At 45.0% G+C, this 15807-nt stretch overlaps 1 pseudogene across 1 annotated transcript in view; it reads left to right on the top strand.

Moving 5' to 3' along the window:
- Nucleotides 1-15807, top strand: part of LOC311126662 (rap guanine nucleotide exchange factor 5-like) — a 35479-nt pseudogene that overhangs the window by 17345 nt on the left and 2327 nt on the right. The window contains exons 8-16 of the transcript XR_014615180.1: nt 714-792; nt 7614-7763; nt 8812-8909; nt 9328-9447; nt 9542-9720; nt 13652-13742; nt 15002-15052; nt 15274-15426; nt 15750-15804. The product of XR_014615180.1 is annotated as a rap guanine nucleotide exchange factor 5-like (transcript). The remainder of the gene's footprint in view (nt 1-713; nt 793-7613; nt 7764-8811; nt 8910-9327; nt 9448-9541; nt 9721-13651; nt 13743-15001; nt 15053-15273; nt 15427-15749; nt 15805-15807) is intronic.

Here is a 15807-nt window from a genome sequence, read left to right as displayed (position 1 = left end):
CATTCCTCTCGCTCCATCCCTTCATCCCTGTCTCCATCTCTCTCCATTCCTCTCGCTCCATCCCTTCATCCCTGTCTCCATCTCTCTCCATTCCTCTCGCTCCATCCCTTCATCCCTGTCTCCATCTCTCTCCATTCCTCTCGCTCCATCCCTTCATCTCTCTCCATTCCTCTCGCTCCATCCCTTCATCCCTGTCTCCATCTCTCTCCATTCCTCTCGCTCCATCCCTTCATCCCTGTCTCCATCTCTCTCCATTCCTCTCGCTCCATCCCTTCATCCCTGTCTCCATCTCTCTCCATTCCTCTCGCTCCATCCCTTCATCCCTGTCTCCATCTCTCTCCATTCCTCTCGCTCCATCCCTTCATCCCTGTCTCCATCTCTCTCCATTCCTCTCGCTCCATCCCTTCATCTCTCTCCATTCCTCTCGCTCCATCCCTTCATCCCTGTCTCCATCTCTCTCCATTCCTCTCGCTCCATCCCTTCATCCCTGTCTCCATCTCTCTCCATTCCTCTCGCTCCATCCCTTCATCCCTGTCTCCATCTCTCTCCATTCCTCTCGCTCCATCCCTTCATCCCTGTCTCCATCTCTCTCCATTCCTCTCGCTCCATCCCTTCATCCCTGTCTCCATCTCTCTCCATTCCTCTCGCTCCATCCCTTCATCCCTGTCTCCATCTCGCTCCATCCCTTCATCCCTGTCTCCATCTCTCTCCAGAGTAAACCTATGTTCCAGCAGCGCAGTTTAAAAGAGAACAGTCTGCCGCTCCGCCCCCATCAGGTTGACACCAAGGAGGGTGAGAACACACACACAGACACGTGATGCCATGATTATCTGAGTATGTTTTATGATGTGTGTTAACGCTGTGTGTGTGTGTGTGTGTGTGTGTGTGTGTGTGTGTGTGTGTGTGTGTAAAGATGGCGCTGATCTTAACCTTTTTTGTACGTAATGTCTCAACCATAATTTTCTTTGAGGAGTTTATCACATCAGTCACCTGCTTCATTAATAAGTGCATCGACAACGTTGTCCCCACAGTGACCGTACGTACAGTGGGGAAAAAATGTATTTAGTCAGCCACCAATTGTGCAAGTTCTCCCACTTAAAAAGATGAGAGAGGCCTGTAATTTTCATCATAGGTACACGTCAACTATGACAGACAAAATGAGAAGAGAAAAATCCAGAAAATCACATTGTAGGATTTTTTATGAATTTATTTGCAAATTATGGTGGAAAATAAGTATTTGGTCAATAACAAATGTTTCTCAATACTTTGTTATATACCCTTTGTTGGCAATGACACAGGTCAAATGTTTTCTGTAAGTCTTCACAAGGTTTTCACACACTGGTATTTTGGCCCATTCCTCCATGCAGATCTCCTCTAGAGCAGTGATGTTTTGGGGCTGTCGCTGGGCAACACGGACTTTCAACTCCCTCCAAAGATTTTCTATGGGGTTGAGATCTGGAGACTGGCTAGGCCACTCCAGGACCTTGAAATGCTTCTTACGAAGCCACTTCTTCGTTGCCCGGGCGGTGTGTTTGGGATCATTGTCATGCTGAAAGACCCAGCCACGTTTCATCTTCAATGCCCTTGCTGATGGAAGGAGGTTTTCACTCCAAATCTCACGATACATGGCCCCATTCATTCTTTCCTTTACACGGATCAGTCGTCCTGGTCCCTTTGCAGAAAAACAGCCCTAAAGCATGATGTTTCCACCCCCATGCTTCACAGTAGGTATGGTGTTCTTTGGATTCAACTCAGCATTCTTTGTCCTCCAAATACGACGAGTTGAGTTTTTACCAAAAAGTTTCATCTGACCATATGACATTCTCCCAATCCTCTTCTGGATCATCCAAATGCACTCTAGCAAACTTCAGACGGGCCTGGACATGTACTGGCTTAAGCAGGGGGACACGTCTGGCACTGCAGGATTTGAGTCCCTGGCGGCGTAGTGTGTTACTGATGGTAGGCTTTGTTACTTTGGTCCCAGCTCTCTGCAGGTCATTCACTAGGTCCCCCCGTGTGGTTCTGGGATTTTTGCTCACCGTTCTTGTGATCATTTTGACCCCACGGGTGAGATCTTGCGTGGAGCCCCAGATCGAGGGAGATTATCAGTGGTCTTGTATGTCTTCCATTTCCTAATAATTGCTCCCACAGTTGATTTCTTTAAACCAAGCTGCTTACCTATTGCAGATTCAGTCTTCCCAGCCTGGTGCAGGTCTACAATTTTGTTTCTGGTGTCCTTTGACAGCTCTTTGGTCTTGGCCATAGTGGAGTTTGGAGTGTGACTGTTTGAGGTTGTGGACAGGTGTCTTTTATACTGATAACAAGTTCAAACAGGTGCCATTAATACAGGTAACGAGTGGAGGACAGAGGAGCCTCTTAAAGAAGAAGTTACAGGTCTGTGAGAGCCAGAAATCTTGCTTGTTTGTAGGTGACCAAATACTTATTTTCCACCATAATTTGCAAATAAATTCATAAAAAATCCTACAATGTGATTTTCTGGATTTCTTTACCTCAATTTGTCTGTCATAGTTGACGTGTACCTTTGATGAAAATTACAGGCCTCTCTCATCTTTTTAAGTGGGAGAACTTGCACAATTGGTGGCTGACTAAATACTTTTTTCCCCCACTGTACATACCCCAAACAGAAGCCATGGATTACAGGCAACATCCGCACTGAGCTAAAGGTTAGAGCTGCCGCTTTGAAGGAGCGGGACACTAATCCGGACGCTTATAAGAAATGCCGCTACGACCTTTAACGAGCCATCAAACAGGACTAAGATTGAATCCTAGTACGCCGGCTATGATGCTACCTACAGTACCAGTCAAAAGTTTGGACATACCTACTCATTCAAGGGTTTTTCTTTATTTTACTATTTTTTACATTGTAGAAGAATAGTGAAGACATCAAAACTATGAAATAACACATATGGAATCATGTAGTAACCAAAAAAGTGTTAAACAAATCAAATTATATTTTATATTTGAGATTCTTCAAAAAACCACCCTTTGCCTTGATGACAGCTTTGCACACTCTTGGCACACTCTTGGCATTCTCTCAAACAGCTTCATAAGGTAGTCACCTCCATATTATGGCAAGAACAGCTCAAATAAGCAAAGAGAAACGACAGTCCATCATTAGACATGAAGGTCAGTCAATACAGAACATTTCAAGAACTTTGAAAGTTTATTCAAGTGCAGTCACAAAAATCATCAAGCGCTATGATGAAATGGGCTCATATGAGGACCACCACAGGAATGGAAGACCCAGATTTACCTCTGCTGCAGAGGATAAATTCATTAGAGTTACCAGCCTCAGAAATTGCAGCCCAAATAAATTCTTCACAGAGTTCAAGTCACAGACACATCTCAACATCAACTGTTCAGAGGGGACTGTGTGAATCAGGCTTTCACTGTCAAATTGCTGTAAAGAAACCACTACTAAAGGACACCAATAAGAAGAAGAGACCAGCTTGGGCCAAGAAACACGAGCAATGGACATTAGACCGGTGGAAATTTGTACTTTGGTTTGCAGTCCAAATTTGAGATTTTTGGTTCCAACCGCCATGTCTTTGTGAGACGCGGTGTGGGTGAACGGATGATCTCTGCATGTGTAGTTCCCACCGTAAAGCATGGAGGAGGAGGTGTTATGGTGTGGGGGTGCTTTGCTGGTGACACTGTCTGTGATTTATTTAGAATTCAAGGCAGACTTAACCTGCATGGCTACCACAGAATTCTGCAGCGATACGCCATCCCATCTAGTTTGGGCTTAGTGGGACTATCATTTGTTTTTCAACAGGACAATGACCCAACACACCTCCAGGCTGAGTAAGGGCTATTTTACCAAGAAGGAGAGTGATGGAGTGCTGCATCAAATGACCTGGCCTCGACAATCCCCCGACCTCAACCCAATTGAGATGGTTTGGGATGAGTCGGCAGAGTGAAGGAAAAGCAGCCAACAAGTGCTCAGCATATGTGGGAACTCCTTCAAGACTGTTGGAAAAGCATTCCAGGTGAAGCTGGTTGAGAGCCCCCGCGATATGCAACTTTTCAGGGAAGTTAGGAACCAATATACACAAGCAGTCAGGAAAGCAAAGGCTAACTTTTTCAAACAGAAATTTGCATCCTGTAGCACTAACTCCAAAAAGTTTTGGGACACTGTAAAGTCCATGGAGAATAAGAGCACTTCCTCCCAGCTGCCCACTGCACTGAGGCTAGGAAACACTATCACCACCGATAAATCTACAATAATCGAGAATTTCAACAAGCATTTTGCTACAGCTGGCCATGCTTTCCATCTGGCTACCACTAACCCGGCCACCAACTCTGCACCCTCTGCTGCAACTTGCCCATGCCCCCCCCGCTTCTCCTTCACACAAATTCAGACAGCTGATGTTTTGAAAGCGCTGCAAAATCTGGACCCCTACAAATCAGCTGGGCTAGACAATCTGGACCCTTTCTTTCTAAAACTAGCCGCTGAAATTGTCGCTACCCCTATTACTAGTCTGTTCAACCTCTCTTTCATAACGTCTGAGATCCCCAGAGATTGGAAAGCTGCCGCGGTCATCCCCCTCTTCAAAGGGGGTGACACTCTAGATCCAAACTGCTACAGACCTATATCCATCCTGCCCTGCCTTTCGAAAGTATTCGAAAGCCAAGTTAACAAACAGATCATCGACCATTTCGAATACCACCGTACCTTCTCCGCTATGCAATCCGGTTTCCGAGCTGGTCACGGGTGCACCTCAGCCACGCTCAAGGTCCTAAACGATATTATAACCGCGATTGATAATAGACAGTACTGTGCAGCCGTCTTCATCGACCTGGCCAAGGCTTTCGACTCTGTCAACCACCGCATTCTTATTGGCAGACTAAATAGCCTTGGTTTCTCAAATGACTGCCTCGCCTGGTTCACCAACTACTTCTCAGATAGAGTTCAGTGTGTCAAATCGGAGGGCCTGTTGTCTGGACCTATGGCAGTCTCTATGGGGGTGCCACAGGGTTCAATTCTTGGGCCGACACTTTTCTCCGTCTATATCAATGATGTCGCTCTTGCTGCTGGTGACTCTCAGATCCACCTCTACGCAGACGACACCATTTTGTATACATCTGGCCCTTCATTGGACACTGTGTTAACAAACCTCCAAACGAGCTTCAATGCCATACAACAATCCTTCAGTAGCCTCCAACTGCTCTTAAACACTAGTAAAACTAAATGCATGCTTTTCAATCGAACGCTGCTGGCACCCGCCCACCCGACTAGAATCACCACTCTCGACGGGTCTGACCTAGAGTATGTGGACAACTACAAATACCTAGTTGTCTGGTTAGACTGTAAACTCAACTTCCAGACTCACATAAAGAATCTCCAATCCAAAGTTAAATCTAGAATCGGCTTCCTATTTCGCAATAAAGCCTCCTTCACTCATGCTGCCAAACATGCCCTCGTAAAACTGACTATCCTACCGATCCTTGACTTCGGCGATGTAATTTACAAAATAGCCTCCAACACTCTACTCAGCAAATTGGATGTAGTCTATCACAGTGCCATCCGTTTTGTCTCCAAAGCCCCATACACTACCCACCACTGTGACCTGTACGCTCTTGTTGGCTGGTCCTCACTACATGTTCGTCGTCAAACCCACTGGCTCCAGGCCATCTATAAATCACTGCTAGGCAAATCCCCGCCTTATCTTAGCTCATTGGTCACCATAGCAGCACCCACCCGTAGTCTGCGCTCCAGCAGGTATATCTCACTGGTCATTCCCAAAGCCAACACCTCCTTTGGCCGCCATTCCTTCCAGTTCTCTGCTGCCAATGACTGGAACGAATTGCAAAAATCTCTGAAGCTGGAGACTCTTATCTCCCTCAATAACTTTAAGCATCAGTTGTCAGAGCACCTTACCGATCACTGCACCTGTACACAGCCCATCCGAAATTAGCCCACCCAACTACCTCATCCCTATATTGTTATTTATTTTGCTCTTTTGCACCCCAGTATCTCTATTTGCACATAATCTCTTGCACATCTAGCATTCCAGTGTTAATACTATTGTAATTATTCTGCACTATAGCCTATTTATTGCCTTACCTCCATAACTTGCTACATTTGCACACACTGTATATATATTTTCTGTTGTATTTCTGACTTTATGTTTTTTTTTTTACCCCATATGTAACTCTGTGTTGTTTTTATTGCACTACTTTGCTTTATCTTGGCCAGGTCGCAGTTGTAAATGAGAACCTGTTCTCAACTGGCTTACCTGGTTAAATAAAGGTGAAATAAAAAAAATAAAAAAAGAGTGTGCAAGCTGTCATCAAGGCAAAGGGTGGCTATTTGAAGAATCTCAAAAATAAAGTATATTTTGATTTGTTTAACAGTTTTTTGGTTACAACATGATTCCATATGTGTTATTTCATAGTTTTGATGTGTACATTAAGAAGGACAGAAATTCCACAAATTAACTTTTAACAAGGCACACCTGTTGATTTGAAATGCATTCCAGGTGACTACCTCATGAAGCTGGTTGAGTGAATGCCAAGACTGTGCAAAGCAGCTACTTCGAAGAATCTCAAAAATAAAATATATTTTGATTTGTTTAACACTTTTTTTGGTTACTACATGATTCCATATGTGTTATTTCATAGTTTTGATGTCTACACTATTATTCTACAATGTAGAAAATAGTAAAAAATTAAGAAAAGCCCTTGAATGAGTAGGTGTGTCCAAACTTTTGACTGGGACTGTATGTGTACACACAGTATCTGCCTCCATTACCTCGTACCCCTGTACTGTGTACCTCGTACCCCTGCACATCGACTCGGCACCAGTGGTGGAAAAAGTACCCAATTGTCATACTTGAATAAAAGTAAATATACCTTAATAGAAAATGACTCAAGGAAAAGTGAAAGTCACCCAGTAAAATACTACTTGAGTAAAAGTCTAAAAGTATTTAGTTTGAAATATACTTAAGTATGAAAAGTAAAAGTATAAATCTTTTCAAATTCCTTATACAAAGCAAACCAGATGGCACAATTTTCTTGTTTTTAATTTATTTATGGATAGCCAGGGGGCACACTCCAACACTCAGACATCATTTACAAACGAAGCCTTTGTGTTTAGTGAGTCCAACAGATCAGAGGCAGTAGGGATGACCAGGGATGTTCTCTTGATAAGTGTGTGAATTAGCCAATTTTCCTGTCCTGCTAACCATTCAAAATGTAACGAGTACTTTTGGGTTTCAGGGAAAATGTATGGAGTAAAAAGTACATCATTTTCTTTAGGAATGTAGTGAAGTAAAAGTAGTCAAAGATATAAATAGTAAAGTAAAGTACAGATACCCAAAAAAACTACTTAAGTAGTACTTTCAAGTATTTTTACTTAAGTACTTTACACCACTGCTCAGCACTGGTACTCCCTGTATATAGCCATGTTATTCGTCATTCACTGTGTATTTATTCCTCGTCACTATTTCTATTTTTTATTTACATTGTATCTTTAACTCTGCATTGTTGGAAAAGGACTCGTAAGGAAGCATTTCACTGTTAGTCTACACCTGTTGTTTACGAAGCATGTGACGAATAACATTACATTTGATGTGATTTGTGTGTTCCAGTGCTGTGTCGTGTGTATGTGAGTGCTGACTCGTACCTGTGTGTTCACACACACTCTTTGCTGAGTGTCTCAGAGCTGCTGAGGATTGTGGGTCAGAAGATGGACCGACCAGAGGAGGACATGGTGCTGGTGACACACACACACACTGGAGGTAAATACACACACACACTGGAGGTATACACACACACACACACACACACACACACACACACACACACACACACACACACACACACACACACACACACACACACACACACTGGAGATACACATACACTCATTTACTGACAGGTTTTTTCTCTCTCCCACTTACTCTCTCTCCTACTTACTCTCTCTCTCTCCCCCTTTCTCTCACTCTCTCTCCCCCTTTCTCTCACTCTCTCTCCCCCTTACTCTCTCTCCCCCTTTCTCTCACTCTCTCTCCCCTTTACACTCTCTCTCTCTCTCTCTCTCTCTCTCTCTCTCCCTCCCCCTTACTCATTCTCCCCATTACTCTCTCTCCCCCTTTCTCTCTCTCTCTCTCTCCTTCACTTACTCTCTCTCTCTCCCACTTACTCTCTCTCTCTCCCCCTTGCTCTCTCTCCCCCTTTCTCTCACTCTCTCTCCCCTTTCTCTCTCTCTCTCTCTCTCCCCCTTACTCATTCTCCCCCTTACTCTCTCTCCCCCTTTCTCTCTCTCTCTCCCCCTTTCTCTCTCTCTCTCCCCCTTACTCTCTCGCTCTCCCCCTTTCTCTCTCGCTCTCCCCCTTTCTCTCTCTCTCTCTCTCTCTCTCTCTCTCTCTCTCTCTCTCTCTCTCTCTCTCTCTCCCTTACTCTCTCTTCCACTTACTCTCTCTCTCTCCCCCTTACTCTCTCTCTCTCTCCCTTACTCTCTCTCTCCCCCTTTCTCTCTCTCTCTCTCTCTCTCCCTTACTCTCTTTCCCCCTTACTCTCTCTCTCTCCCCCTTACTCTCTCTCCCCCTTACTCTCGCTCTCTCCCCCTTTCTCTCTCTCTCTCTCTCCCCCTTACTCTCTCTCTCTCTCTCCCCCTTACTCTCTCTGTCTGTCCCCCTTACTCTCTCTCTCTCTCTCCCCCTTACTCTCTCTCTCTCTCTCCCCCTTTCTCTCTCTCTCTCTCTCTCCCCCTTACTCTCTCTCTCTCTCTCTCCCCCTTACTCTCTTTCTCTCTCTCCCCCTTACTCTGTCTCTGTCCCCCTGTAGAGAGGAGGGTGTTACAGGCTGGTCAGTGTGTGTATTCTGAGACTCTGACGCCACAGAGCAAACTGATGGTCTGTCAGAGGGACCTCACACATATTATGGTAATTTACATCCAGATTACGGTTATGACGTTTATGGTAATTTACATCCAGATTACGGTTATGACGTTTATGGTAATTTACTGACAAATAGTATTTATTTCCTAAAGAAACACTTGATTTAGCTTACCTGGGGGTTGCTGTGTGGGTAGGGGTTGCACTTCTGGGACTACTTAATCAAACGCAACCGAAGTATAAGAAAAACAACAAACATGAACTTACTCTTAACATACAGTTGTGTGTGTATGTGTGTGTGTGCGTGTGTGTGTGTGTATGTGTGTGTGTGTGTGTGTGTGTGTATGTGTGTGTGTGTGTGTGTGTGTATGTGTATGTGTATGTGTATGTGTGTGTGTGTGTGTGTGTGTGTGTGTGTGTGTGTGTGTGTGTGTGTGTGTGTGTGTGTGTGTGTGCGCGCGCGCAGGCCCCTCTAACAGACAGTGAGCTGAGTAGGAGAACAGTGAGGCTGCTGGGTATCAACACCTGGGATATGGCTGCTGCTCTTACACAACTTGACTGGAACCTCTTCAACTACATACACGAGGTAACACACACAAACTCACACACACACACACTGGAGGCACTTTACTACACACACACACAATACTCTATTTCCCCCCCCCCCCCCCCCCCCCCAGCAGGAGTTGGTGTATTCCACAATGAGCTGTAGTACCGGAGACAGCCACCGGGAGGGGCTGTCTGTATTACTGCAGCGCTGTAACGAGGTCCAGCAGTGGGTCATGTCTGAGGTCCTGATGTGTGTGTCGCTCAACAAACGAGTCCAGCTGCTCAAGAAGTTCATCAAGATCGCAGCGCAGTAAGAGAACACACACACACACTTCAGACACTCACACACAGAATCAAACACACACACTTTAGATACACTCTCTAACACACACACACACACACACACACACAGACAGACACACACAGTCTTGTACAGCTGACCTTGTGGGGACACACAACTCAGTCCCATTCAAAATCCTATTTTCCCTAACCCCTAACCCTAAACCTAACCCCTAACCCGTACTCTTACCCTAACCCTAACCCTAACCTTAACCCAAAAACCTAACCTTAACCCTAACCCTAAACCTAACCCCAGCTCCTAACCCTAACCCTAAAACTAACCCTAGATCCTAACCCTAACCCGTAACGTAATTCTAACCCTAACACTAATTCTAACCTTAACCCTAAACCCCCTAGAAATAGCATTTGACCTTGTGGGGACTAACAAAATGTCCCCAGTTGGTCAAATTTCTGTTTGTTTACTATTCTCGTGGGGACTTCTGGTCCCCACAAGAATAGTTAAACACATCCACACACGCACACAGACACACACTGACACACACAGACACACACACAAACACTTAAAGTACCTTCAGAAAGTTTTCACACCCCTTGACTTTTTCCACATTTTGTTGCGTTACAACCTGAATTTAAAATTAAAAATAGCTGCCTGGTGGCTTTTCAGCAGCCTGATGGTCTGGGGGTAAATGGTATTGGCCAGTCTGACAGTTTTTGCCATGATACTCCTATACTTCTGAGTGATGGAAGAGAGGAGAACAGGTCATGGCTCGGGTGGCTGAGGTCCTTGATGATCTTCTTGGCCTTCCTGCGACACCTGGTGTTGTAGGTGTCCTGGAGGGCAGGCAGTGAGCACCCAATGGTGCATTCGGCTGAGCGTACCACCCTGTGTAGAGCCTTGCGGTCAGCGGCGGTGGAGTTGCCGTACCAGGCCGTGAAGCACCCCGACAGTATGCTCTCGATGGTGCTCCTGTAGAACACTGTGCCCTCGGGGCATCTTGACGTTTTTGAACGTCTCCATGGCGGCCCGTTGATGATGATGATGGGGGCGTGACCAGCCTGGTTCCTCCTGAAGTCCACAATCAGCTCCTTTGTTTTGCTGACGTTGAGGGAGAGGTTGTTTACCTGGCACCATGCCGTCAGACTGCCTACATCCTCTCTGTAGGCCGTCTCATCGTTGTTGGTAATCAGGCCTTCTACTGTCGCGTCGTCAGCGAACTTGATGATGGAGTTGGAACTGTGTGAAGCCACCCAGTCGTCGGTATACAATGGGGGACTGAGGACGCACCCTTGTGGGGCTCCGTGTTGAGTATCAGTGTGGAGGAGTTAATGTTGCCTACCTCCACCACCTGGGGGCGTGCCGCCAGGAAGTCCAGGACCCAGTCGCATAGGGAGTAGTTCAATCCCAGGGTCGCAACCTTTTGATGAGCTTAGAGGGCACTATGGTATTGAAGGCCAATCTGTAGTCGATGAACAGCATCCTCACATATGCATTCCTTTTGTCCAGGTGGGTGAGGGCAGCGTGCAGTGCAATGGCGATTGCGTCATCCGTGGATCTGTCAGGGCGGTAGGCGAATTGGAGAGGGTGGAGTGTGTCGGGGAAGGAGGAGGTGATGTGGTGTTTGACTAGCCTCTCGAAGCGCTTCATGATGACGGAAGTGAGTGCTACGGGTCGGTAGTCATTCAGTTCAGTTACTTTCACCATACTAACCTAAATGACAGAGTGAAAAGAAGGAAGCCTGTACAGAATAAAAGTATTCCATGCACCTGTTTGCAATAAGGCACTAAAAATAAAATGTGGCAAAGAAATTTACTTTATGTCCTGAATAAAAAGCGTTAAGTTTGGGGCAAATCCAACACAACACATCACTGAGTACCAATCGTCATATTTTCAAGCATGGTGGTGGCTGCAGGATGTTATGGGTATGCTTGTAATCGTTAAGGACTAGGGAGTTTTCCAGGAAAAATAAAATAAACTGAATGGAGCTAAGCACAGGCAAAATCCTAGAGGAAAACCTGGTTCAGTCTGCTTTCCAACAGACACTGGGAGACAAATTAACCTTTCAGCAGGACAATATCCTAAAACATAGGCCAAATAAACACTGGAGTTGCTTACCAAGGCAACATTGAATGTTCTTGAGTGGCCTACTTACAATTTTGACTGAAATTGGTTTGAAAATCTATGGCAAGACTTGAAAACTTAGGGGGGGGGGAAATGGTGTTTGGCCAGATACAATGCTATTTTACATTAAATAAATTAACAACAGATTTTCAGCATGCTTATAGGAAGGGCATTCAACACGCACGGCACTTCCACAAAAGACTGATGATTGGCTGAGAGAAATTGATAGGCAAAACAGCTCCCACAACCTTTTTATTAACAGAACACAGAGGGTGTTCTTTAATGGAAGCCTCTCCAACATAATCCAGGTAGAATCAGGAATTCCCCAGGGCAGCTTTACTAATGACCTGCCACTGGCTCTGAGTAAAGCCTGTGTGTCTAAGTATGCAGATGACTCAACACTATACACGTCAGCTACTACAGCGAGTGAAATCACTGCAATACTTAACAAAGACCTGCAGTCAGTTTCAGAATGTGTGGCAAGAAATATTTTTAAAAAAAACTAAAAGCATTGTATTTGGGACAAATCATTCACTAAACCCTAAACCTAAAATAAATATTGTAATGAATGATGTGGAAATTGAGCAAGTTGAGGAGACTAAACTGCTTGGAGTAAACCTGGACTGTAAACTGTTATGGTCAAAACATATTGATGCAACAGCAGCTAAGATGGGGAGAGGTCTATCCATAATAAAGCGCAGCTCTGCCTTCTTAACAACAATATCAAAAAGGCAGGTCCTACAGGCCCTAGTTTTGTCGCACCTGGACTACTGCCCAGTCGTGTGGTCAGGTGCCACAAATAGGGACATTACAACTGGCCCAGAACAGGGCAGCACGGCTGGCCCTTAAATGTACACGTAGAGCTAACATTAATATGTCAATCTCTCATGGCTCAAAGTAGAAGAGAGATTGACTTCATCACTACTTGTTTTTGTAAGAAGTGTTGACAAGCTGAATGCACCGAGGTGTCTGTTTTTAAACTACTAGCACACAGCTCGGACACCCATGCATACCCCACAAGACATGCCACCAGAGGTCTCTTCACAGACCCCAAGTCCAGAACAGACTATAGGAGCCTCACAGTACTACATAGAGCCATGGCTCCACATCAAGTAACTCACGCAAGTAGTAAAATCAGATTTAAAAGCGTATAAAAAATACACCTTATGGAACAGTGAGGACTGTGAAGAGTCATACACACAGGTACAAACACACACATACAAACACACATAACATACACACTATACACACACACATACACCTGGATTGTGTGTTGTAGTAGAGTAGTGTGAAATCTGTTGTAAAATGTATTTTAATGTTCATAAGTCATAATTGTACTATAATGTATGTTACTGCCTTAATTTTTGCTGGACCCCAAGGAAGAGTAGATGCTGCCTTGGCAGCAGCTAATGAGGATCTATAATAAATACAAATACAAAATGGCTGTCTAGCAATGATCAACACCAAACTTGACAGAGCTTGAAGAATTTTTAAACGAATAATGTGCAAATATTGTACAATCCAGGTGTGCAAAGCTCTTAGAGATTTACCCAGAAAGACTCATCCAAAGTTGATTCTAACTTATTGATTCAGGGGTGTGAATACTTATGTAAATGATATATATCTGTATTTCATTTTCATTAAATTAGCAAACATTTCTAAAAACATGTTTTCATTTTGTCTATGGGGTATTGTGTGTAGATGGGTGAAAAAATACATATTTAATCCATTTAGAATTCAGGCTGTAACAACAACAACAAAATATGGAAAAATATGAATACTTTGTGAAGGCACTGTATAATTCCTGTTTTGTGTTGTTCAGTTGTAAGGCCCAGAGGAACCTGAACTCAGCGTTTGCCATCATCATGGGACTCAACACTGCAGCTGTCAGCAGACTCAATATAACCTGGGAGGTAAGGGAGACAGACAGAGAAAGAGTGTGTGTGTGTACGTGTGTGTGTGTGTGTGTGTACGTGTGTGTGTGTGTGTGTGTGTACGTGTGTGTGTGTGTGTGTGTGTGTGTACGTGTGTGTGTGTGTGTGTGTGTACGTGTGTGTGTGTGTGTGTGTGTGTGTGTACGTGTGTGTGTGTGTGTGTGTGTGTGTGTGTGTGTGTGTACGTGTGTGTGTGTGTGTGTGTGTACGTGTGTGTGTGTGTGTGTGTGTGTACGTGTGTGTGTGTGTACGTGTGTGTACGTGTGTGTGCGTGCGTGCGTGCGTGCGTGCGTGTGTGTGTGTGTGTGTACGTGTGTACGTGTGTGTGTGTGTGTGTACGTGTGTGTACGTGTGTGTGTGTGTGTGTGTGTACGTGTGTGTGTGTACGTGTGTGTGTGTGTACGTGTGTGTGTGTGTGTGTGTGTGTACGTGTGTGTGTGTGTGTGTGTGTGTGTGTACGTGTGTGTGTGTGTGTGTACGTGTGTGTACGTGTGTGTGTGTGTACGTGTGTGTGTGTGTGTGTGTGTACGTGTGTGTGTACGTGTGTGTGTACGTGTGTGTGTGTGTGTGTGTGTGTGTGTGTGTGTACGTGTGTGTGTGTGTGTACGTGTGTGTACGTGTGTGTGTGTGTGTACGTGTGTACGTGTGTGTGTGTACGTGTGTGTGTGTACGTGTGTGTGTGTGTGTGTACGTGTGTGTGTGTGTGTGTGTGTGTGTGTGTGTGTGTGTGTGTGTGTGTGTGTGTGTGTGTGTGTGTGTGTGTGTGTGTACGTGTGTGTGTACGTGTGTGTGTACGTGTGTACGTGTGTGTGTGTACGTGTGTGTGTGTGTGTGTGTGTGTGTGTGTGTGTGTGTGTGTGTGTGTGTACGTGTGTGTGTACGTGTGTGTGTGTGTGTACGTGTGTGTGTACGTGTGTACGTGTGTGTGTGTACGTGTGTGTGTGTACGTGTGTGTGTGTGTGTGTACGTGTGTGTGTGTGTGTGTGTGTGTGTGTGTGTGTGTGTGTGTGTGTGTGTGTGTGTGTACGTGTGTGTGTACGTGTGTGTGTACGTGTGTACGTGTGTGTGTGTACGTGTGTGTGTGTGTGTGTGTGTGTGTGTGTGTGTGTGTGTGTGTGTGTGTGTGTGTGTGTGTGTGTGTGTGTACGTGTGTGTGTACGTGTGTGTGTACGTGTGTGTGTACGTGTGTACTATGACAGTTCTGACGGTGTGTATCTGTTCTCTCCTTTTACTTTCAGAAAGTTCCGGGGAAATTCAAGAAGATCTTCTCTGAACTGGAGTTGATCACAGTAAGACTCATTCTCATTGGTTTAAAGTAATATTCTTCATGATTGGTTGATAAGCTGGTGGAAAATACTTAAGAAGACTTAACAAATTAATTAACAAATGTCAAGGCTGTTGGCATAACAGCCTCTCAGTTCAAGTCCACATTACCCTAAGCCTAACCTCTGACCTCAAACCCCTAACCTTACCCTGACTCCTAACCCTAACCTCTCCTCACTCTCTCCAGGACCCGTCTCTGAACCATAAGGCCTACAGAGATGCCTTCAAGAAGATGAAACCTCCTAAGATCCCCTTCATGCCCCTGCTGTTGAAAGACATCACCTTTATCCACGAGGGAAACAAAACCTTTCACGACAACCTGGTCAACTTCCAGAAACTGGTGAGGCAGTTTACTTCCCCTTGTCAGTTCCCTCCCTCTGTATTATGTTCCACCATTGGGTTGAGGGCAATGCTACCAGTTAAATAAAAGCCTAATTGTAATCATACTGTTAAGACTTTGAATTCCCGAGCCAACTCTGTGAAAAATCTGTCGATGTGCCCTTGAGCAAGGCACTTAACCCTAATTGCTCCTGTAAGTCGCTCTGGATAAGAGCATCTGCTAAGTGATTAAAATGTAAAAATGTAATGTGTGTGAACGTTTATCTGTCTGTGTGTTATAACTGTTACCCTGGTGACTGACTCTTGTATTCCCCGCCCCCTCAGCACATGATCGCCGACATAGTGCGTCTGATTCGCCACTGCCAAAGCGACCAACTGGGTA

This window comes from Coregonus lavaretus (genome assembly GCF_964263955.1).
Source record: "Coregonus lavaretus genome assembly, contig: HAP1_SCAFFOLD_4427, whole genome shotgun sequence".
Taxonomy (NCBI): Eukaryota; Metazoa; Chordata; class Actinopteri; order Salmoniformes; family Salmonidae; genus Coregonus; species Coregonus lavaretus.
The sequence above is the reverse complement of the archived record's forward strand: the minus strand, read 5'-3'. Positions and strand labels throughout refer to the sequence as shown.